Source organism: Papaver somniferum, chromosome 1 (genome assembly GCF_003573695.1).
Source record: "Papaver somniferum cultivar HN1 chromosome 1, ASM357369v1, whole genome shotgun sequence".
In the NCBI taxonomy this organism is placed as follows: domain Eukaryota; kingdom Viridiplantae; phylum Streptophyta; class Magnoliopsida; order Ranunculales; family Papaveraceae; genus Papaver; species Papaver somniferum.
In genome coordinates, this window is record NC_039358.1 from 82,117,893 (window position 1) to 82,126,202 (window position 8,310).

At 33.4% G+C, this 8,310-nt stretch overlaps 1 long non-coding RNA gene across 1 annotated transcript; it reads right to left on the reverse strand.

The window, feature by feature from the left end:
* Positions 1–900: 900 nt before the first annotated feature.
* On the reverse strand, positions 901–2,611 carry LOC113330720. The gene is made up of 3 exons (XR_003350450.1): positions 2,346–2,611; positions 1,501–1,714; positions 901–1,323 (listed from the first exon to the last, which is right to left on the reverse strand). It is a non-coding gene; the product is annotated as an uncharacterized LOC113330720 (long non-coding RNA).
* Positions 2,612–8,310: the final 5,699 nt, after the last annotated feature.

Below are 8,310 nucleotides of genomic sequence, written 5' to 3' on the forward strand. Positions count from 1 at the left end.
CATGTGCAAGGTTCATGATCGGACGTATGGTTCCAATACTGACATGTTTGGAGAGAACTATATGTGTCCCTAGGGTTTTTATTCTAGGAAATCATACCCCCCCCCCCCCCCCCCCACCACACACACACACATATATATATATAAGATTGATTTACTAATCTCTTATATATATGCACGTTCTGTAACCTCAAGAAATCCTCTTGTGATCTCATGGACATTATTATGAATGGATGCGAAAAGGAAGATGATAAGATTATTGAGTTTCATGAGAATCCTCTCACCATAACCTACCACTATGCATGCGATCATGAAGACAATAGACCTGTTCAGATGTCATCTGATCTGGTTGGAAGTCTTCTCTGAGATTTTAAAGTTGTACGTGATCAACTTGCCAATGCAACAAAGAATCTTGATTTTCTGAAAACTGAACTGAAGAAAGCAACCGATGATCTTAGCCTTGTTCGATCTCTTATTGTTTACTATATTTAAGTCTCTTAGTATATACTTTTAGGTTTTTTTTATCTCTTAACGTCTAGGAAACTTCTTATGAGAATTTATTCTTATGATTAAGAAGGATAACTAGGGTTTGGTATAGCAATTATTGTGATTACGCATAGTTATTTCCAACGTTTTCATCTTGCAATATTTTTAGATTTATTTATTTAAATTCTATGTTATTTGGAAGATGATCTTGCAATATTTAATCTTATTGGTTTTATATATTGCAAATGTCTTATGAGATATATATGTGTTTACGTTCGTGAACTGTGTTATTATCTCATATATGCTCAAAAGTTAAGTCTATTATGTCTTTATGCAAATATTGATAAAAGATAGAATGAACTTTTTGAGAAAATTCTGCAGTATTGATTCTTCCAAAAATCTTGATGAAGCCCCAAATCCAAAAGGATTTAAATCCCCAATAATATGATTCTTCCAAAAATCTTGATGCAACACCTTTTTCCAATAAATTTGATGCTTTTATTTTTTGCCTCCTTATATAGACAAGTAGAGTGCACGTGCGTTGCACGTCAGCAAACAATATGCTCTTACATACACCAATTATCCTCTCCTCTTCTTACTGCACATGTTGTTTCATAACATGCTCAAACAGGTGTGTAGCATTGTTGCCAGTAGATATTGAAGGAAACTTCAGCTCTTCCCTGGCGTCTCTATACCGAATACGATCACGCTGGAGTCGTGTACAATAGATCTCTGCTCCTCCGTCATATTTAGCCTACGTATTCTTTGTCGATCACGGTTCATTTTTCGATGATTGGCTAGCTGTTCCGCATTCATGTTTTGTCTCCAACTACTGCTTGCCTGGGTGGAAAGAAAACAGTAAAATATGGAATAAAAATAAATGATTGTGCATTCTAACTCTGTACATTCGTTCGTAACAACAAAGTATCGAGACAAACATCAGACTGGACTCCAACAACAGCCCGTATGATCATTGTTAGCATTGAGAAATGATAGACTTTAAGGAATTAATATTACCATCTCGTCGAAAAATGGTGTTTTTTCGGTAAGCAAAGCATGATATAGCTAGTGAACTTCTCATCTGATTACCCGGCTCCAAATTCGCTCAAAACCTTTGACATTTGATTATTAGTTCTCACTACTAAACAGGAAGGAGAGCTTCTTCTTCTTCTTCTTCTTGCTGCTACTTCAAAATATCATCAGCTTCCCAAGCACCACAAACATGGTGGAACTACATAGCCATATAAGAAACAACCATGAGTTCAAATGCCTTATTTCTGCAGCTTTACACTTCCATGATAGGATAGCAATATAAATATATCAAAATGAACACAACGTCAGAGAAACAAAATCGAGAATACAATAAATTCTTCGCAGATTCTCCTTTCCGTCTCATAATACAAATACGCCAAACATGTGTTCCACAATTTCTATAACAAAACTCCAATTGATAATGTCTGACAGAAACCAAAGAGGAAATTGTAACAAAAGGTGATCATCCCATATGAACTCTATACCCAAATTCTACCCAAAATTAAAAACCCAAACTCTAAATTTCATTCTATTCGTATAATTATCATAGAACGGCCTAGACTTACCCTTTCTAAATAAATTAATCAACAATGTGAGAATCATCCATATTTTTGTTGATAATGTTACAACAGGATTCAATTTTCCAAGCATATTATTCAATTGAACTGTAATCAAAATCAATAATGAAAATAAATTGCCCTAATTGAGAAAAGCCCTGATTTAGGATTAACAAAAACCAACAGACTGTTTCGAGAGAGATTGCAATACTGTAAAGAAATGATTTAACCATAAATAAATGAAATTAGTAATTTAATTAGTTTGGCACAAACCTGAAGAAGAAAATTAAAACCCCAATTTGTTAATTCAAGATCAATCCGACCATAAAATCCCTCTTGTAGTTGTCCTTGCTAGTTGAAGCAGTTCATTTTAGCGGTTCAATGGAGAAGAAAATTTCTACAGAAAATTGGGACTTAATCTCAGAAGATATGATCTTCATCTTCATCTTCATCTGTAGCAGCGATAAGTTTTCACCTCTAAACCCAACTCGCAGAAACGAAGGAGCAGAAAACAAAGTTTTGGTAGATTTGGTATATATATTTTTCATATTTAGGTCCTTGTAAATTTAGTAATCTTAAAATAAACCCCCAAAATATTATACATATTACGAAGAACTGCTTATAGATGGGCAGTCTCCATCGCATTCCGAGAAAAGTCATACCATCCAACGAATGACATGATAAGCACACACGTGAATTATTTTCGGCGCGATTTCCGGAATCCTTGATATCAGACAGCTGTAAATCAAAATACGGAAATCAAACGGATATGATGAGTGTGTTTTGATATCCCTTGCGCTCATTAAAGGGGGGAGATGAAATCATGAGAAGGAAAACAAGTAATAAAAATGATAGGTAAAAAGTTTAGTTTTCTTTTGTTGTTTTAAAGAAGAACGAGAAAGAGAAAGGTGAAAATGATGGATAACTTTTATTTCTTTCTCTTTTGTTTGGTGACGAAGAAAAATTAGAAAAACTGAAAACTGAAATTGAGGCCTAGATTTTTTTTATCTTGTTTTCTTTTGTTTTAGTTTGTTTATTCCTCTCTTGTTGTTTTGTAAAGGGAAAGTAAAAAATAGAGAGAGAAAGAGTTGAAAGTGACTATTCGTTTTTGGAGTTGTGTAGAAAATAAAACACGAAAGAGTAAATTAACTTTTGTGAAACATTTTGTTTGATACATATTTGTTTTTGAAAACCTAATCTAGCTTTTAGTCACAAACTTTATATTCATAAGGAGATGAACTATTTTGATAAACACACTTCCGTATTAAGATTTATAATGAGACCAAATTTTATATAAATTAACTTTTAAATTACAGTTTGAACAAAATATTATGGACGGTTTTAGGCGCGAAAATCCTGGGTTTTACAACTTGATATTTTTATAAGCATGTTTTACAACTTGATTGTTTTGAATAAATAAATTGTTTATCATTGATAACGTAAAAATTGTGAAGATCGGCGAGTTGTTACTTTAAAAACTTAATTTGCATAATCAAAATTGGTTATTTCGATATTTATGATTTTGATTGATCTTGATGAAGAAATTTTGCATTTCATAAATCACTAGATTACAAATCTAAACAGAAGATGCATGACTATGAATTAATCATTTAATATCTTTGATATTATGATTTGATTTGAATTGTCAGGAAACAGTTGGATTTCTTGTTGTTTGTAAGATGTCATATAGAAATTAGGTTGCAGTAAACTCGGTATCCACGTTCCCGAAAGTGTAATATAACATCATCAGCAACACATGAGTGGTTGTACTTTAACATTAATATGATCTAATGGTTGTTGTTAGTCCCCAAAACCCTTCTATTTTCTCTCATCCACCTATAAAGTCTCAACGAAACCCCTATTCTCTCTCACTCTCATTAAATTCTCAGTTTCAAGAACCGCCGTCGAGAGACTTTCGTTGTAGATAATGGTAACCTTCATTTTTTTGCAAGTTTTTAAGTTAGTAATTCCTTATATTTCTAGGGTTTCTAACACTAATTAGTTTCTTTTTTTTATTTGTTTGAAAGATTCCTGAATATAAGTACAAACTTGTCACTATCGGCAATGGGGATATCGGTAAATATCTTCCCTTTTATTTTTTACATTGGATAAGTATAGTTTGTAAATAGAGATCTGATGGTGCAATCTCACAAGTCAAGACAAACTTTGTTAAGAGACATGTTAGTGAACGTAAGTAATTTTTGGATATGTTATTTCCTTTTTATTTGATGGTAGTATTGGATCACCTCATATTTTTTGGTCTAGGTTATGAATGTTTTTCTTAGTAACTATTCTTGTTCCGAATGTATTGGGATTTTTAACTTGTTGGAGTCATGTTTTTAGTCAAACTTTATGACAAGATAGGTTGAACGACTTAGGTATGATATCTAACGAGGGAGAATTTTTTGACATAATTGATCTTCAATAACTTATCGATGAATTTACCAACAACAATGAAAAGAAATTAAAGTAAAGATAACTATGCTACTGTTTCCTGTACAAATATTTTTTTCAAAGTATTTTTTATATTTTCTCTAATTTTTCTTAAGTGAGACTTTTATAAATTATTTTTTATGTCGTGATACAAACAGTTTTTATGAAGAAACAAGCTATGTAATAGACACAAACACAAACATAAACATTTTAATATTTTTGATTTATTTATAAAAATAATAACATTTTTGTAAATGAGAAATAATAAGTTAAACATATGTAGCATCGAAACTATATGTATTTTTTTAAATTAACAAAGATAAAAGATTCTTATAGAAGGTTTACAGATAGTAAGCAAAAAGAAACAGGAAAAAAAACAAATCAAGACCTAAAATGTTTCTTGAAACCAAAGTTATCTTAGCTTGAATTCTAAGAAACCCCCAGTCTTGAAAATCTATAAATAGAGATGCTCTTTTAACTGGGAAACTCAATCCCTGACACTTTGTGTCCTAGTTGATCTAGAGTCGTCCTCTATGAACCTATGTTTCCTCTGAGAAACATAATTAGGTTCACGACTAAACGACTACGCTTTGGGGATTTGTGAAGCCAGGTACGACTATCTTGATAGCTCGTGTATCTTGATCTTTGCTTTTCTGTTATTGAGGTTTTCATAATATCTTTGAAGCAAGATAGATATAAATCGCAAAGTACTCTTCGTCTCAGCCGTTGATAGATATCTGAAAATTAACCGTAAGTGATCTATTGAAGATTGTTCTTGAGAGGTGGTTAAAAATTTAGGATGCGTTCTTAATTTGTTAGGTTTGTTAGCTTGTCTATTGCAAACACGTTTTTATACCTTGATCTATCGATCTAAATGGAAATCAAATAGGCTTATCCGTTAGATGCAGATTGGTATCAAAAGTCTTCACTGAGGTTAAAGAAACTCTTATGATGTAAAGGACGTCATCTAAGGGAATCAAGTGCATAAAACCTTGCGGGGTTCAAAAGATATAAGGAGTGCGGTTGTAGCTGAATTTCTTGGAGGGTTGATTCGGTCTCATCTACATTCCAGTCTGAAGTCTGATAGTAAGCTAGTGTATGTAATTGGTTAATACAGCTTGGTGTTCAAATCTGCACGAGGTCCCAGAGTTTTTTTGCAGTTGCATTTTCCTCGTTAACAAAATTCTGGTGTCTTGTGTTTTTCCTTTTCGGAATCATATTGTTTATCTTTATAATTAGGATTTATGCAAGTTGTAGATATTCAATCTTAGTAGATACGTCCATCTAATTATAATCGATTGCGAGACTTGTTACTTGTATAACTTATATCTTGAAAGATAGATAACAAGTTTAATCACTTGGCAGAATCACGATTGGATTATTTTGATACAACTAGATTGATTTTTGAGATCATCCAAATACTTTTCTTAACAATCAGGTTCACGGACTCTGAAAAAGCGGGGGTCTAACAACCACACCCTATACTTCGCTTATCAATCTGTATGGACAAACTCCAATATACTTTCAAGAAAATCAACTAGACAGTCAGACTCAATCTCAAGAAAAGTATAGCAAAGAGTATATCTCATTTTCTCAATTCAATCTGCAATCAAACAAATAGAATTTGCGAGCCTTATTGAATATAAGAAATAACTAGGACTGTATCAAAAACCAATATCCAAGTGTCAATCAATTTAATCAACAATCAAAGGTTGGATTCACAATTGATTGAACTTACACACAACCTGTGATATTTCAATTATATAAAAAAATATAATGCGGAAAAGAAATAACACAGACACCAGAAGTTTTGCTAACGAGGAAACCGCAAATGCAGAAAAACCCCGGGTCCTAGTCCAGATTTGAACACCACACTGTATTAAGCCGCTACAGACACTAGCCTACTCCAAGTTAACTTCAGACTGAAATGTAGTTGATCCCTAACCAATCTCACACTGATCAAGGTACAATTGCGCTCCTTACATCTCAGAATCCCAGCAGGACTCTACACACTTGATTCTCTTAGCTGATCTCACCAACAGCTAAGTGTTTCTACGACCCAAAGTCGAGAACTTGATAAACCAATATGTCTCACACACAGAAAAGTCTATTGAGTAGATAAATCTATCTCCCACTGATAAATCTATGAGTTTTGTTCCGTGTTTTGATAAATCAAGGTAAACAGGAACCAATTGATATACCGGACTTATATTCCCGAAGAACAACCTAGAAATATCAATCACCTCATAATTATATTAATCGTATGTTAGCGAAACAAGGTATTGTGGAATCACAAACGATGAGACGAAGATGTTTGTGACTACTTTTTATCTTTCCCTATCGGATATTAAATCTCGATCAAATCTTAAAAAAGATAGTACTCAATACGATATAAAACAACAAGATCAAAACACGCAACTACAGAGAAAATAGTTGGATCTGGCTTCACAATCCCAGTGAAATCTTCAAGTCGTTAACCTACAAGGTTTTGGAAAAGCCTAAGGTTAAAGGATAATCGACTCTAGTCGCAACTAGTATCACACAATAGGTGTGGGGATTAGGTTTCCCAGTTGTTAGAGTTCTCCTTTATAAAGTCTTCAAATCAGAATTTGAAATCAATGTTACCTTGGTAACAATGCATTCAATATTCACCGTTAGATGAAAACCTGATTAGACTCAAGCTAATATCTTTCAACCGTTAGATCGAACTTAGCTTGTTACATACAAATGAAAAGTGACTTGATTTAGATATGAGTAATCGTACCTAAACATGTACACCTTTGTTGGCTCAACAATAGTTAACCGAAGTTATCCATATGAACACTTTCATATCAACCTTATTCACCTTAACCATAACTAGTTCAAATGACGCAAATGGAACTAGTTCTAGAGTTGTTAAATTGTTTATATAATCATAGAAGTATACAAGACACAATTGAAGCAAAATCGATTTTGATTCACTCGATTCAAGTCATGAACATTATAGCCATGGTTTTCAAAAGATTGCATTCCTTATTATATAAATGTATTAGTTCATGAAAAAATCGATTTTAGAACATAACCCACTCAAGTATGCAAACGAGTACACATACCTTAATGGCCGAACTAATTTTGGGTTCTCCAGTATGCGAACGGGTACGCATACCACCAAACTCAGTAAAGTCCCGGAACTTGGACCTCACGCCAGTACGCGTACCGGTATGCGTACTTAGTTCCCGGACCTCTACTAAACCAATCAATACGCATACGGGTATGCACCCCATGGTTCCCGGACTTGGATTACACATATGCAAGTACACATACTGTGCTTATATCCAATTGTTCTAAACTCTCGTTTCAACCATTGAAACATTCTCGGAAGACGACAATAGCTGTCTCACACAAACTATTAGCTACAAAGCAATTTTCTAGTTATCGAATGATCAATATGAAACATTCCGAGTCTACGTAAAATGATCGTGTCACACAAATCATGTAAGATGTTACCAGGCGATTTTCACATGATCATCTTTTGACTTTTGTCAAGAATATATGATGAACTTGGTTAAAGCGAAAGCTTACCAACACATATTTTGAGAAATATGTAAGCGAGTTGAACTCAGATCGAATATCAAATGTGCATAATTGAAGTCTATATAGCTATACGACTTTTGTCTCAAATAGGAGATAGAGTAGATAAACTTTTGAGTAATAGATAAGTTCAAGTCTCCACATACCTTTTGTTGGTGAAGTTCCACAAGCTCCCCTTAGTAGTTCTTCGTCTTCAATTGATGAACACCATGAAGTCTAATGCTCAACTACACTT